A 17,035-nucleotide genomic window follows, 5' to 3' on the forward strand; every position below is an offset into this window, starting at 1 on the left:
CGTGACATGTGTCCTAATAATCCACAACTCCAACACACGGGTGGTTCCCTGCTCTGCCATGGGAAGCTCCCTGTGTTGTCCTGGTATACTGGTTGCCCTGTGGGGTAGGAATTTCTAAGTCCTCCCACCTGCTGTTGGGTGTTATATCCGTATCCTCTCCCTCTCATAAATCCTCCTCTCCCCCTGTTATAATTATAATACCCAGCTCCTTGCATTGGGTACCCTCCCCCCATGTTTAGTGTTTGTAATTGCAGTGGCGGCACTTGTGTTATAGTCTGTGAAGGTGCTATTTGGGCGGGATCTTGTGCAGCCACTACTTGTGTGGGGCTTTGGGCCATTGGTGTGGGCGTAGTTATTAGTGCCCCTTCCATTGTGTATTTAGTAAGTTTTTTCTGTACTAGTTTAGCCTCTTCTGTTTTCCTGTCCTCTTCCTTTTGTTTCATTTTTCCTTGCCATGTCCTGCAGTGATGTACTATAGTCAGTTGTATTTCTGGCCATGGTTTTGCTTCCATTCCCACTACTTTCTTTAATTGTTTCTGAACTCCTTCTGGGAGCCCTTGTACTAGTATATGATAAAATATTGCTGGTGTTTTATCCCATTGCTCTCTAGTTTCCATGCACCACTTCTCTTGGATATCCTGGATATAATCAACAGGATCCTCATTCTCACGCATCTTACGGGAAGTAATTGCTCCTATGTCTGATGTGTCTGGGTACTGTACTCTCAGTGCCTGCCGTAGCGCATGTCTGCAGTTTGCAAATGGTGCCCTATCATGCGATGAATTTGTTATTGTTACCCCATGGAATCCCGCTCTCTTCCAAATGTCATCCGCTCTATCCCCTAATATTGATATTAACAGGCCCTTTACATCTCCTACTGCTAGTTTCTGTCCTGCGGTGTGTTTTTCCATTTCATATATCCACTTACCCGCACCTCCACTTAATGATGGAAGCCTACATTTTATATTTTCTTTATCTGTATGTTTCCAAGGGACATACTGTGGTCTAACCCCTCCTCTCTCCAACAGTGGCATTAAGTTGTGTCTTGTGTCACCCTTTACGTTCCATAATATCGAGTCCTCACACCCGTCCTCCTCTTCCGTTTCTTTTACATCTTCAATTTCGTCCTTATTACCCCTGCTCTTAACTCCTTCTTCTCCATCCTTTCCCCTCCTTCCGTCATTTCCTGTATTTAATGTGGGCATGTTTATTTGTCTGTCCTGCCTGCGACTAGGGAGGTCTCTAAGCCGACATGCATAGGGTGTCAGTTCGTCTATGAAGGGCGCGAGCTTTATTCTGCGCAGCGAGCGTGAGGTGGTTGAGCATGTAGGGTGCGATGGGGGAGGGCGTGATGGGGATGGGGATGGTGTGGTTTCATGGGTTTGTCTTTCCACTAGTCCTTGCTCTCCCTCCTCACTTCTCTCCAGCTCCTCCTTTCTCCTACTGATCCATGGCGAGTCTATGTTCGTTCGAGTGAGGTATAGCTTATCTAAGCTTTCCCTTTCACTTTTTCTTCCTTCCCTCTCCACTCCTTCTTCCTCCTCACTACAAAAATCATTCATAAATGGCATCCCCCACTCTGTCTTTTTCCCTTTTATTGTTACTGTTTGTAAGTCTATTAGGTCTATTTCTCCTTTTTCTCCGTTACCAACTGCTCCCCCTAGTGCTGATGTTGTCGCTACTTCTCTGCTTCTATATACATCCCCCCATCTTTCACTCTCCCTACTCCTCTCTTCTCTTCCCCCTTCACTTCTCTCCTCCATCTCCCTACTATTTTCCTCCCTTTTCCTTTTCAATTCCTCCATCACTTCATTGCTCATCTCTTCCAATATTCTTTCATCCTCTTTCTTGCTTTCCCATTTCACCCTTTCTCTTTCTACTATACTCTCTATTACCTTCCCCTCTTCATATTTCTTAGCTGTCTCTGATAATAACCTCCTCTTCCATATTGCCATTTCCTTGTCTTTTTCTTCTTCTTCCCTCTTCTTCTCTCTCAGCACTACTCTTGATACCCTGTCTGCTGCTGCTTTTACCCTTTCAGCTTCTCTCCTTTGCTCCTCATTTCGTTCCCTCAATTTTTCCAATTCGTTCTTACCTTCTTTCCTTTTCCTCACTCTCTCTCTTTCCTCCCTCTCGAGCTGTTTGATCAACTCATTCTGCTCATCCCTTAGCTTTGCTAATCTTTCCTCCAAAATCTCTTCCTTTTGCCGTAATAGCTCCTCCCCCCTCATTTCACTCTCTCTGGCACTATCCTCGTCTGTTCTCTTTACTACCTCCCTCTCTTCTCCAGTTAGTGAACCTCGTAATTTTAATAATATCTGTGCAGCTACCCACTCATCATTTCCTATCTCTACAGTCTGCTCTTCTCCAATCCTCCCCTCCCCCACTGGCATCTTCCTATGAGCCACATATGGTGGAGGGCTGTATGCTGGGTTAGAATATCCTTCAGCCGCCCTTAACTGTCCTCCTTCTATTTCTCCTAATTCTCTTAAAGGGTACAACCCCCCTCCCTCTGTTTTCACTCCCGTTGTTATGGGTATCTCGTTGCTTGGTTCCTTTTTTATGTCATCTGATTTATCAATCTTTTCTCCTCCCTCTCCTCCGTTCCCCGTATTCTTTGTGCTTTCACTCCCCTTTTTCCCATCCTCTCCTTCTTTCTTAATCTCTTTTTCTTCCGGTGTTTCCCCCATAGTGAACATTCCATTTGGTCCTGGTCGGGACCCCTGGAACATCCTCCATAAGTTAAACACCTCCACATGGTTTGCCAACTTCTTCCCCTTGTATGTATTGTGCAGATGGTTTAGCAGTGAATGTTGGGCATACGGATCGAAACTACCATTAGGCGGCCATGGTGTTAGCATTTTGTTATCCGTCCCCTGGGTCCATTCTATGCTGTACTTAATTAGTTTCTCCCTATGGGGTGGCAGTGTGGTGCATATATGTTGTAGTGGGGTAGTGAGGGTGTTCCCCCACCCTCCCGACCCTGTCCCGTATGACATGGTAGCGCCCCACTTGCTACCCCTCCCCTATCTTTTAGCAGTGTATCTCACTAGCCGTTTACAATATACAACCTTATATTGTTTACCTGGCCCCGTAAGTTTGGGGACTTACGACAATCCTTTGACAAAAATATGCAATAATAAAAAAATATATATATATATACGGTTTTACATTTGTATATTCCCTTCTGTCTTTCTTTCTTTATACGACACCCTTACGGCCCCCTGCGGCCGAAGCGCACGCAGCCCCCTGCGGCTGCGTACCCCTTACGACGCTCTTATACAGTCATCCTGTTTCCACGTTCTCCTCCCCCTTTTACACTTGCCGTGGCCGGCGTTCTCCGTGCGCAGCCACGCCCCTCTCCCCTTCTCCTTTCCCCGATCCACTCGTTTACCGTTTATCTCCGTGTCCGCTCCCTTATCGTATTTCTCTTCCCCACCACTCTCAAAACCAATGTGCCTTGTGCTTGCGATATCCTATTAAACCCTACTGGTGACGTCACCGATCTATTCGAGCTACTGGTAAGTTCTTCATATGTTCTTTAAGTTCAAAATACACTTACAATCTACCCCCGTTAACCCTACAGCTGTCTTCCTGTCACTCCTGGAACAAGGTAATCAAATCAATAATATAATCGGACTGCGCACGCTGCGTCGCCTCGCGTGTGATACGCCCCTCAACAGGAGGGCTTAACCAGCCAATTATCTTCCGTATTGGGCAACTAGCTAGCTACCGCCTACAGAGAAACGCCATCTACCTATCGAGTTTCTTGCTCGAACAATAGGGATCCTCATCTACTCATTGATCAATAAATGCCAAATCGTAGGAAACCACACATACCCACGCTTACACGTAGTCGCGACTTAGGCCAATCAGTGTCTACGAGCGGCCGCACGTGATGTTTTCGTGCTCCGCCCCCCTCTTTCGCGTGACATAGCCGACTGCTCTCTCACTCGTTTCGCTACCATTCATTCCATTGCCAACACTAAGTCGTTAAACCTTTGCGCACCTGTGCAACACCTCCCTCCTCCCTTATTTACTTCCTCCCCCCTCCCTCACAATTTCGCATTGCTTGTTGTGCGTGTCATGCTCACCAAGTTCTCTCGATGCAGGGCCGCTCGACTGCGTGCACCCCTCCAAGCGGCTCGCCACCTCCCCTCGTCTGGACCACGTCTGGACACTCGCCAACCGCGGGCGGGATACTTCTCAACCGGCTCCCGAGGGCCAATATCCGGATTGCGCTGTCCGGTCTTCTCGCAGCTCCGCGATGGTCCTGTAGTCCTCAGAAGGGGGCAACGGCAGAGGGGGCCGCGCCGCCGGGCCTCCTCGCAACGGGAGTGCCTGGAAAAGTAAAAAAATAAATAAAAAGTCGATCTTAAACAGATCTCAGCAGTGCCTCCAACTTGTCGGGGGGAAATTCTGCCGGGGTCGGCCGGGCCGTCCGCAGACCTCCGGGCAGGGAGGCCCCAACTCCTCCCGTATATCCCAGATGAGACAGAGTATGAGACACACGCAAGAAGCAAGGTGACTCTGCTGTTTATTAGACAAAAACGGCAGGGATGGGTCAAGGAGCGTACGCGTCCGTCCTGACACACACACACAATCGTAGGGCTCGCAGGCCCTTTTTACCTTGATATGACGCGCTACTTGCGTCACATTGAAAAGTTAGTAAAAAACCTATCGCCACTCTTAATTGGTTACTCGAGTGGTAGGGTTAGTATAGCACACGTATAGAGAATAATATGAGTGGATGAAGGTTAGTCAGGTGATATATCTGGGTTGTCCCTACAATTAGATACATGAAAATTGTTACATGGAGACCCCTGATGATTGGTTAAAGCTAAATGGCGTCAGTGATAGGAGCCCCATGTTCTGATTGGTGCGCCCGCGAGCTTCCCAGCCTGGGACCATCGCTGTTCCCAGCTCTCGGTGTACCTGCAATTTGCAACAATGTTTCACTATGGGTACGTGCAGACAATGTGAGGATTTATTCATAGCTGGAGGGCTGGCTGCTCCCACTGTCGCAGATGTCCATTGAGCCTTTTTAGTTGTATCTGCTTATGTCTTGTAACGAGAGATCCAGACGCTTTCTTTCTCCTGGGCTTGGCATCATGTCAGGTTCGGCTTGGTCACGTGAGGAGAGACCGTGTTTGAGGCGTAATTCTGCACAATTAATATTGTTTTTCCACTGTGTGTCTGGTTTAATTTGTAGGTGTTCCTTTAACGTTGGTGCGCGGCGTGCGAGGTTGCAACATCGTGCCCTTGATGATTGGCTTTTGGAATGTGAGTTTGCAACATTGCGACCTTGGCTGGTTGCTTCGCCGGGCTCATTCTGCAGGATCAGCAACCTGACTCTTGTTTTGTTAATGTCCACGGGAGCTCTTGCTTGCGGCCTACTTAGGCCTAGTGTATAAGTGGGTCCGTCTGGTGCATAGGTGCTTTGGTTACCGTACCATATAGTTTCATGATCAGTATCGTGTCTTCATTATATCTCTCATTGTGGCAACTGGCGTTAGGAGAAGCGTGAGCAAGCTTTTTAGATTAGTTCATGACGCGTCTTGCGTTGCTGCATTTTGAAAGCCTATGTAGAAAATAATAAAGATGCACGTCCGTGAGTATGTCTGTCGCCTACGTCATAGCACTGGGTATATTCTTCGTGTAGATTGGTGCGGGAGTGTCCAGTGTGTAGATTTGCACAGGTGTGCTTAACCGTTGGCTAGGTCGTCATGGCATCTCTAACGACATGTAGATTTTAGTCTAGTTGGTCCGTGCCGCAGGTGTCGGCATGGCTAGTGCGGGCTGCTGGGCAGGCAGATGGACACATCCGTATGTTCCTGTACCAGGGTATCTGGTCGTCTGGTAAATGGACAAACTCTTCTCCTGGCGGGTGTCTGGGTCGTGACCCTTTAGGCCAAGCGCGAGAGGTGAAGGACGGGAGCCTGGTCTTCCATTCTCCCACTTCAGCAACGTTGTGCAGGACACATGCTTCCACAATCATCCTGCACACTACTGGGGACGCAAATAGTAGCTGCCCACCAGAGCGGTCAAGGGAGCGGAAGCGTGACTTTAGCAGTCCGAATGTGCGCACCACTATGCCCCTGGTTGCAATATGGGCTGTGTTGCATCTTACCTGGGGTGGTGTGGTGGGGTTCCGTATTGGCGTCATCATGTAGGTGCTAAAAGGGTAGGCACTGTCCCAAGGGGAGGTGATAATGGTTGTCATTAGTTGGGTTTGTGTATTTGTCTGTGTGTGACATGCATGCATGTGCACAGGCATTTCTACTCACCAATGAGCCATGTGTTGCCATGCCTCCGAGCTTCCAGGTCCCGGTGTAGGGCTGACATTCTGAATAAGAAACTGTCATGAGGTAAATCTTTTCTTGTGTTCCTGGAAGGCCTTCTCCGCCTCTTCCGTCCATTGGAACAGTTTGATGTTTTTTCATAATAAAGAAGTGATCAGGTGCACAATCTGGGAGAAACCGGGATGAATCAGCGATAAAAGTTAGCAAAGCCCAGCATACTTTGGACACCTTTGACTGAAGACGGTGATGGCCTGCTAAGGATGTTGTCTACTTTGTGCATATCCATCTGGACGCCTCTGGGCGTGAGGACAAAACCAAGGAACTCAACTTTGGTGACATGGAAGGAGCATTTTTCAAGTTTGGCATATAGCTGGTGCTGTCAGAGTTTTGCAAGGATGGAGCAAACCTGCCTGACATGCTCCTGTTTAGAAGAGGAGTCTACCAAGATGTCGTCGATGTAAACTAGGGGGCACACGTTAATCAATTCCCGTAGTACATTGTTCATGAAGTACTGGAATGTGGCGGGAGCGTTGCAAAGCCCAAAGGGCATCACCTGATCCTGATATTCGTACAGCCCATACTTAGTACGAAAGGCGGTCTTCCATTCGCCTCCTTTCTTTACACGCACGAGATGTTATGCCCCCCCGAGGTCCAATTTGGTGTAAATGACTTGACTTGGTCCAGCAGTTCTGGGATAAGGGGTAGAGGATAACGGTTTTTAAGTGTTACCTGGTTTAGTGCGCGGTAGTCGATGCACGTTCTGAAGTCCCCGTCCTTCTTGGGTACGAAGAATAGGGGCGAGGCTGCCGGGGATTTGGATGGGCAGATAAAACCGTTTGCCAGGTATTGGTCCAGATATGATTTCAAGTGGAGATTTTCAGGTTCGGTGAGTGCATAAATTCAACTACATGGGATTTGTGCCCCAGGTACGAGGTCAATCTGACAGTCATATGGCCTGTGAGGGGGTAAGGTATTAGCCTGTTCCTTTTGGAAAACATCTTGGAAATTGTGGTATTCACTTGGTAGTGTACTTGTTACACCTAGTACCAATGCCTCTTTATCTTGGACAGGTGTCTCTGGGTGAGACAATGGCATTTCCACTTGAGAGCACACTCATTGGAGAAGGCTAATTTCTTGGCTCGCCAGTCGATGTTAGGATTGTGAGCCACCAACCACGGCATCCCTAGAATCACCCGGAACTGAGGGGCCTTGATAAGGTCGAAGGCAATGGCTTCCCGATGTCCGTCTTGGCACAGAAGGGTCAATTCTGCTGTGCATTGAGTTACAGGACCAGAAGCTATCTCTGTGCCGTCGACAGTGGTGACCTTCTCAGTTGTCGTTTTCTGACAGCGGGGAAGCCCCATCCTTGTTGCCAGGCCTTGGTCTATGTAGTTACCAACTGCTCCGCTGTCTATGTATGCCTCCACAGCATGCATCCAAGACGGTTGTTGGTGAATGATCAAAATCACAAGCAGGGCAAGGTGCGAAGTCTGTGGCTCTTTTCCTTCACTCGACAAACGGACCTCTATGCTTGCCGGGCCTGGAAGCTTTCTGACTCTTGTTCTCCTCCTTCTTTCTCTGTAGCTCCAACTGTCTCCTAGGGGTTTTTACAGGACATTCTCTGAGGAAGTGACCTGATTTCACGCAGTACAGGCATAATTGCTGTTGTCTCCTTTTGTCGCTTTCGGCCTTGGTTAATGGACTCCGTACCCCCCCCCAATTTGCATGGGTTCCGAAGTGTTTTCTGATGAACGCGGACTGTTCTCCTTTGAGCGTACATACACAGTCTGATTCTCCATTCTGGCTCGATCTGTCCTTCGATCTTGCAGCCTGTGGTCTAGCTGCACCACTAGGTTGATGAACTCTGCACAGTCTTTTGGCGGGTTTACCACCATAGCTAGGACGTCTTTCAATTCCCCCCGTAATCCTTGATGGAATAACGTTGTTCGTTTCTCTTCAGGCCACCCAGTTTCAGTGACAAGTCTGTTAAAAGTGGCGATATATGTTAACAAATCTTGGCTGCCTTGGCAGAGAGACAGAAGTTTGTTATCCAGAGCTTGGCCCTGGGTATGTCGGGCGGACAGCTTCTCCATCTCCTGTTGAAATCCCTTGAAATCCCGCAGGTATCGACCAATCCGCGGCACTGCCACTCAGATATGACAGAATGAAGGCAACCTTGGCTGGTAAAAATACCAAATCGGGTATGAAGGCAAACCGCGACTGATCGTTAGGAAAGGCTCCGGGTCTACAAATAAAATGGAGACGGCACTGGTTCATGAATACTGCATATTTTCTTGGGTCCCCTGTAAAATGTTCCGGTGGGGCCAAAGGAACTGCCCCAGGGAGGACCACCTGCACTGGATTGACAGATGTGGCTGGAACCGACGGAATACTTCCTGGCAACGGAGCCTGCCCAGCCTGTGTTTGGATCAATTGTCTGGCTAATTCTTCTGTGCAGTACTTGGTGACAATCAACTCTCTCCTAAGGGCTTTGGTTTCTTGCCAGGTGGAGTGCACCTCGGCCCGTAATTCTCCAAGTAACTGGGCTAGTTGGTCAGTCTCTGATGTTTCCATGATGCCCAGGTGGATGTTTTAATTGAGGCTTTGCATTCTGTTACGCTCACCTGGTATCCACGGGGGCGCCACACGATGCTGGATGGAGGTCTAAGCGCTATCCCGGACCCCTCTCTGCTTGGTTATGTTCCAGACTGTTAGGGAGAATTCTCACTTATGGCTAATTTCCCTTACCTATAGAGTACTCCAGCAGCTTTGCTGGATCTGAATGGTTTATTTCCTTTTACCTGCTAAGAGTGAGACTCTTTTTCCCACTCTTAGGCATCTTTGCTATGTGTGTTCTAGGCTATTTTTGTGTTTAATGCCTATGGGATCTTTTCTCTCACCCATAGGAACCATCTTTATGCACATGTGTTACACAGCACCCTCCGTGCAGTGACACAGGGGTGTCGTAGCGACCCCCAAACAGACTCCATACCCTGGGGCTGACTACTGTCTCCCAGGGCATGTAATGTCCCCATTGACTTTACTAGTCAATCTATATGAACTAAACCAGTACAACCCATCTTAATATGGAAGTACTGGAAGGGGTTAATAGTTTTTCCCCTATGTTCATTTTCGAGAGGGTACCTTAAAGTCCCCCTCTACAAAGTTTCTGGCTGGTGGCAGTGGTTACTGCCTTTTTATATTCGACCGCAAATATTTCCCCATGGGATTTTCCCATTGTTCGAGGCTAACACTTTTACTGACAGACTCTAACATACCGCCGGTTTATTTTATTAATAACTTTACTCCGGTAGGTTTTATTTGCCAGAACTTTGATATAACTTCTTTCTCGAGTCTTACTCCATATTCCTAACCAAGGTCGGGGATCCTTTGTTCGCTCTTTGGGCGGGCTTCTGCCAAGAAGCCCTCTCCTTTCGGTGCCTCTGAGTCTGGGGTGGGTCTGTTGTTTGGGAGGGGGAGTAGAACCCCTGGACAGAGTTGCCACAGCAACTCAGGTCGCACTCTAACCTGATAGGCTGGAGGGTCTCCTGCCAAGAAGACCACTCCACTGTGTGAGTGACAGCTAGGCTGTATGAATGGGTCTCTTTCTGCATAAAAGCAGGGTCCTGAGGACTGGAAGAGCAAGACGTCGCCACTGGAACTACGGAACCGAAGGGGAGAGAAGCCACAGACATCTTCAGCATCTACACCACCGGTGAAACCCTGCTGGATCGTCTCACCACTTTTCTTCCACACGACGAGAGGAGATCTTCAGCGAAAGAGCCTCCTTCCCTTGAGCTGGTGGGGTCAACCAGTTCACCTATCGCTTCCTCAGATCTGCCTTAGTCGAATCGACAGTGCCCCGCACTTGGAGACCGAATAGCCAGGCAGCTATCGACCCGGACCGTGATTAAAAGGAGCGTACCTTTTAAACTTCGTTTGGCAGCACCACGGCTGGTTTCAGCCCTGGGTAGTGCAGCGACTCGAACCTTCCTCCACGACGAGAGCCTCTCTTCCTCTGTTGGACCCCTCAACCTGCAGGAACTACCAGGAACAACCGCCACCGCAGGAGCCACTGCTTCACGTTTAAGGTACATTGTTCCGCCAGGCTGCCCTTTCTCTGTGGTAGACCTAAAGGTGTTTTAAATCCTGTAACTACTTGTGGGGTCGGCCACCCTCTCTCTTAACATTGCCTTTCGCATAGCATCTACCTCTTCAATGTTTTTCTACTAAAGACTTGACTGCAGCTACAAGAACATTTTTGCTTGTAAGCTCTTGGTCCTGTACCACTGACTCTGTCTCAGGCCTATTGACTCTGGCTGATTTGTTAGATCTGCTCTCACTAGATTGGTTTTCAATGAGAAATGTGTGGGTGCACCTAAATCTTCTAAACCTCTCTTTCTTCCTACTGTTTTAGCTTGTGGAGTGCCATTTTGCTCAGTTTTCATTCACTTATCTTTCTGCTAAAGTGTTACTGTGCATTACGTGTTCACAAAACTTCAGGGAAGTGTTGCTAGGGAGTGTCTGAAGATATTTCGGTTTAACTTGTGCTTTCCCTCCCTTTTGTTAAATTTTTATTAGAGTGCCATTTATAGTTGGTTTTCACTGTGCCGTTTTGCTCAGTTTTCACTCTACCGCAAACTTGTCTACAATTGAATAGGGAGTTGTATATGCCTTTCCTTGACTAAACTTAACTTATTTTATCAACTGTGATCTATGTGTTGAAACTAAATATGTATGGAATAAATATATTCTCTTTTTGATACAAAGCTTTGGTCAGTGTTTTCTTTCTCCATAGTACTGTACTGCCTATTGTGTAAACCCTGAATACTGCTCATCTCCCTCATGAGATAAGTCTGACTGCTCAGCCACAGCTACCAACTAACTCTTTGTGGTACAGACTGATACCAAAGGAGATTTATTGCTCTCATCTGGAGTCCTAATCTGGTGTAGTGCTCCCTAAGGGAACTGCACTGGATTCTGCCTAACACAGACGTTGGAAAGCGCATATAACAGAAGAATGGAGGATTAAGATAATGGTTCTGTGATGGGTGGACTCCCACCTCCCTCTGGTTCAAATCCCCTCCCTTGGGATTATTGCTCACCTTAGGTTTTTGTGTGTTGAACTCTCTGTCCTGCGTCTCTGTGCAAGGGCGCGTGGTTGGTGCCGTGGACCTGGTTGCTTCACTGGTCCGTGTGCCCTTATGTCGGGTCCAGACCGGCTGTGACTCCGACTCTGCTTGCTGTCTTCCAGGTGAGTTATAATGTCTTTTCTGTCTTTATTCTGTCTCTTTCTTTCACTCCGTTTTCTCTGTCTTCTCGGCGTCTTGCTCCACTACGCTGTCCCCTAACAATGTCTCTTTTTGTTTTCACAGGGATGGTTGCTATCTCAGAGTTGCCGCGCTGATGGCGAAGACCACAGTGAGTTATTGATGCGCGCAGCGCTGCTCTGTTTATCGGTGTTAATTGCTAACCTGTGTTCCCTTCTCTTTGTACAGGTTGCGGTGATGTTCCGATCGAAGCGTTGCTTGCCCAGGTAAGTGCTTTGTTAATGCTGACCTTGTTCCTTCTCCCTTGCAGGTTGCAGTGAAACCCGGAGATGGGCGAGGTAAAAGAAGCACAGGGTGCTGCCAGGACTCGCTGCTTGCCCAGGTGAGAATTGTTATGAATGCTGTCCTTGTTTCTTTACCTTTGCAGGGTGTGCAAACTCCGGAGATGGGTGAGGTAAGTGAAGCGCAGGATGGATTCAAGACCAGTTACTTCACAGGTAAGTGTTCTTGCTCGCTAATGCTGTTCTTGTTCTTCCAGGTTATTGATGGCATCCGGATCTAGGGCTTCAGGATCGGGCCGCCGGAGAAGCAGATGAGCAGGAGCTGGACACGGTGAGCGTTACGCTGTAGGAGTGCAGAATAACGCAACGCTTGTTCTGCTGTTTGGGTGTGGTTTAAATAGCCCAGGTAAAATAGTTCCAGGCCAAGTAGTTCCAGACCCAGCCACACCCAAAACACTAGACCGCATGGCTTGGTTCTAAAGAACTGAGCTGTGTAATAGGCCACCATGTGGTATTAAGGTCCAAAACTGGTATTGCTTTATTCCTGATAATGAGCCTGGCGCCAAAGGTGCCAGGACTGACTCCATATATGTTTCTGATGGAATTTTAAGGCACTTGGGGCCAGTGTGAAAGGCTTTAGCCTTATACCTAATGGGGTGTGGGGCATGGATTGTGACATCAGGTCAATGGCAGTGTATACCTTTGACCCCTGGATCTGGGCCAGACCTTGGTCAATGTAGGGAAGAGGCCATCAGGAAGTGTGGACCCATTTGTTTAGCTCCCTCATGTCAGCACAGAGTCTCCACTGGACGTTTTGGTTTCAAAATCCCCAGCATCTGATTATTAAAGGTGCTGTGGACTGGACGAATTATCCCACGGGACTCAAGGTTCTTAATTATTTCTGTAAGGGTCTCCATGGATGCGAGAGGCAAGCAGTATTGCTTCACAAACACTGGAGTCATGCCAGGGTCCGTGGGAATTGTTGTATGGATTTCGGTGCGACCACAGTCATATGAGCCCACCGCAAAGAGAACCTGAAAATCTAAGAAAACTTGTTTCAATTTTTGCTTTTGCTCCAGAGTCTCAGAGGCATCAGCTAGGTTGACTCTCTCTTCAACCATCTGCCTGAAGCCCGGAAAGACTTCTGGTTTGGCTATCTCAGCGTCCTCATCCAGCTGGGTAGAGAAGTCCCTGGTTAAAGTACTGACTTGGACTGATGGCTTCAAGTGGGAAGGCAGTCCTGGTGGACTTAAAAAAGATCACCTCATCCCTCCTGAAGTCACAGGTCACCTCTTCCTTACCATAAGGGCAGGAAGAGTACACCAGGAAATTCCCCCCATGCCAGGTGAATATCCTGTCTGGTGTTGTGTCATTGTCGCTATCGCTGTCAAGACAGTCATTGGGGATTGGTCCTATCAGTTCATTACCTTAATCTATGGAAAAATGTCGGTCATCAACTGCAATTCCAATAATGGTGCCTGCACCCAGAGTGAAACTCCTAAGGTCACTGTTATCCACCACTATTGGAATGGTGTTGTGTTCTGTATTGGCTAGTGGTTTTGGGTTTAACCCATACCTTGCTGTTGCAAATGGGCATTGAGGTGAACATATGCATCAGGATTGTGCAGTTTCTGTCCTCTTTTAATTTTTACTTCAAGTGGGAATTGTCGGGTCCGTTCTGGGATGGTGACTTCCTCTCCAATCTGAACTTCAACTGCATATGGCAGCAGTTGAGCTGACCGAAATGCTTTCTCTGGATCATCAAAGTCCATGGGATTACCCACTAATCGGGACCAGGATTTTAAGTTTATTAGGTCCAAACCTTATGGCAGAGCGATAGAGAATGTCACTGCCTAAATAAAATGCAGCAGGGACATCTCGCACGACCCAACAATTATGGACTATGCTCTTGTTGCCTATGGAAATTTTGAGCATACACCTGCTAGGTAGGAGATGTTTGAAATTCGGTGTTTCCAGGTCCATTTCCCATTTGTCTATCAATTTAAAGGTGGGAATGGCTGGATCTTTTGGGGATTTTCGGAACATGGCCTTGCTGATGAAGCTCTTACTGTTGTTCACGCACACTCGGGCGAGAACAGAGTCCTTCCCCCCATTTAACTAAATAGGGATGAACAACTGTTCTCTAATTTTCTGAATGTCAGCCAAGCCTTGAACTAGTTTCTCATCATTTTGGACTATAGAAGTGGGATTTTCGGATTGTGAATTGGTGTAGAATTTCAGATTATTTCCTTCCAGTGTGAAATGCCACTTGAGACTGGAAGGAAGGTTGATTTTCAAAAATAGAGAGGACTTCCAATCACCAGTTTGTTGTCCTACTGCAATTAATGTCACGTCGGGGTTTTGGTTGTTTTGAAAATGGAATTCACTTTGGTCAGGTTTTTGTTCAACTATGTGGCATGTGCCATTTAGACTCAGATGGCTGACGCTATGTTTTAGTTTTATTGGTCGGTTAGTCTGGGTCCAGAGGACCTTGTTTACACAATCTATTAGGGGGAGAATCTACGCAGGATGTCATTCCCCAGTAAACATGGTGTACCCTCTGGAGTCACAACTATGACCGGGTGTCTCACCTTGTGTCGCCCAATTTTAATGTCTAAATCCGCAGTCCTCTCGACATGAATTTCATTCCCATCAAAGTTCTAAAGTTGTTCAGGAAGAGCGGTGAGAGAGATCTGGTATCTCTCTCCCCTTCCTGAATTCAGCTGATCAAAGGCCCTTTTTGACAGAAGGGTGGCTTGGGATCCAGTGTCCACCAGTGCCAAAAATGTACATTGCCCATGTATTTGGACCGGGGCATAAAAACTTCCCTCCTTCTCCTCAAGGGGGCAAAGATAATGTACATTTTGGGCCAATTGGTCGGTTAATTTCTTTACTCTCGATTCTGACAGAGGGGTAGTTTGGCAGGATTCTGTTTGGGAGCTTGGGAATCTGTAAGAAAAAGGTGACAGTTGGATATTGGGGAAGTTTTGGGCTCCCCTGGTTCTGATTCTGGGCTGCCCCTCACCCCTTTTTGGAGGCAGTCACCCAAATTGGTTTGGGCAAGGTGATTTTCCAGTTTGTCATTTTGGGGTTCAATGATGGGCGGTTTTAACCCAGTCCCAACATTTACCGAGTCTTGATTAGGATCTTTTGGGACCCATTTCTCTTTGGGAGGAGTTCCCCCATCCCTGAAGGAGAAGATCTATTTCCCAGAGTCCTCTGATGACCCCTCTCCTTTAAATTGGAAGAGTCTAACCTCCTCCGCAAAATGGGTCTTTTTAGGTCCTTTATTTCTCCTACCCGCCCTCTGTTCCTTAGGTTGCAGACTTTCGGGGGCAGGAGATTCTGGTTCCGGTTCCTGGGTTTCCAGGGGATTTTCACAAGTGGGGAAGGAAGCTTCCTCTAAGGCTTTACACCCCCCTTCTCCCTGTGCCTCCTCCCTTGGAACCAGTGGGTTGTCATGGTTCTCTCCCCGTCATTGCTCTGGAGTACCAGATCCTTGGTTGGAGGGGTTCTGGGCCTTCATGTTCATCTGAGGGTTCTGCTGAGCCCTCAACAAGCGACCCAGATCCTGTGACAATTTCTGGACCTGGTGATCCAGTTGGGACACCCGCTCTGGCTGGTACGGGGTCTCTGGTCCATACTAGGTGGGTCATGGGAAGGGTAACTGTATCTTCTCCCATAATCCCATTGGTTGGGATAGTTCTGGTAAACCTCCATCCTTGGCCTCCCCTCTCCCGGATTGGGCTGTCTGGGCCCAGGAAAGTGGGGAAAGAAAGGAGGGTTGTTTTGGGGGTTGATGTTTGGCAGGTACCGGGGGAAGAAGCTCAACCTGGCATTTGGGGGATCCCTGCCCTCCTGGGGAAAGTTAGGAGGGAAGTTTCCTGGGTTGGCAGCTACCTGGTTGGACCCCCCCCCTTGGGCTGGGGGAGTCCACACATAGCCCAGGATGGTTCTGTTGCACTTGTAATGGAGTCTAATATAATCTGGGGAGTTAGGGGTCCCATTTGTGGGGTTACCTCCCTGGCTACCTGTCTGGGATTGGCCCAAGGGCCTTCTAGGACTTTGGTTAGAAGGATTTTGCACAGGAATATTGTTAGGCCCCCCCCAACTCCAGATCTAAAATGAGGACAAGCTTCACCTCCGCCACCTTAGCAGTAGCAGGGGTGTTGGCTGGTTTGGGGTTTTTATTTGTATTTTTATTCTCTACCGCTTTCTGCACTTCATAAATACGAGTCGCCTGTTCAATGACCCAGTATAGTGATCTCTTCTCGTGAAAGCCCCTCACCAGCTGGGTCATGATGTATTTAGGGAGTGCATGAAAGAAGATATTAATGAACTCCCTACTGTCTGTGCGCACACTCCAGGTGGTCTACGCAAAGGCACGTTTTAATTCTTGCACACATTTTTATGATAGGGAGTTATGACGCTCCTAATGGCCTTGATCTGTTTCAGGGGATCTTTCAGTAGGCCCCCTTAATTTTGTTGGCCTTTTTAGTCTTAGTCACCCATGCCCACTCATCCTCTGACTCAGAGGCACTGCTACAGGAGTTGGCTATCTGATCCTCTAGGCTCTCCCTGATTCTGCGAGCTTGGGAATGGCTTGTAGAATGTGGGGCCTAGTTTCTTGAGACCTGTGGCACTCACCAGGATTGGCTGAGTACCCCCCCCCCCACTGCCCAGGCTGGGAAGGGGTCTTTAAGATACTCTTCGTGGGCCTAGTTTCATGGAGTTCCCCACCAAATTTTAAAGACTGATCCTTTGGTAGGCAGTATTTTTGAGGATCCATTTCCCTGATTCTCCCCTCACTGGAGTCTTCCTGATCAGAGAGGCTAGCCCTAACATTTGGGAATCTGTACAGATATGCCCGCCCATCTATTTCTGGGAGGCGCTGATCTGTCAGTCCCATGTTTCCCATTCTGCTGAAGTCCACCATCCCCGTGGCCCTTGGTTCATATGAGCCAGTGGACATGAGGGTGGCAGAGCCCATGGTACTGAAGGGGTTAAAGTCCCTGATGAGAGGGGTCCTGATGTTATGCTCAGGGGTTTCTCTGTCCCTTCCAACCTCATCTCTTTCAGCCTCTATTCCCTGGTGACATGCTAAAATCTGACTTTTTTGCTCCTCTATTAAGGCCTTACTGGTCTCAATGATTTGCTCTTGCATGGCTATCATTCTTTTCAC

General features: G+C 48.1%; 1 protein-coding gene across 1 annotated transcript in view; it reads left to right on the forward strand.

Annotated features, from left to right (window-relative positions):
• The window catches only part of FRMD7 (FERM domain containing 7), a 762,724-nt gene that overhangs the window by 132,759 nt on the left and 612,930 nt on the right, over positions 1–17,035 (forward strand). The window lies entirely within an intron of this gene.

The sequence above is a fragment of the Ambystoma mexicanum genome, chromosome 5p (assembly GCF_040938575.1).
Source record: "Ambystoma mexicanum isolate Mex_15411 chromosome 5p, UKY_AmexF1_1, whole genome shotgun sequence".
Classification (NCBI taxonomy): Eukaryota; Metazoa; Chordata; class Amphibia; order Caudata; family Ambystomatidae; genus Ambystoma; species Ambystoma mexicanum.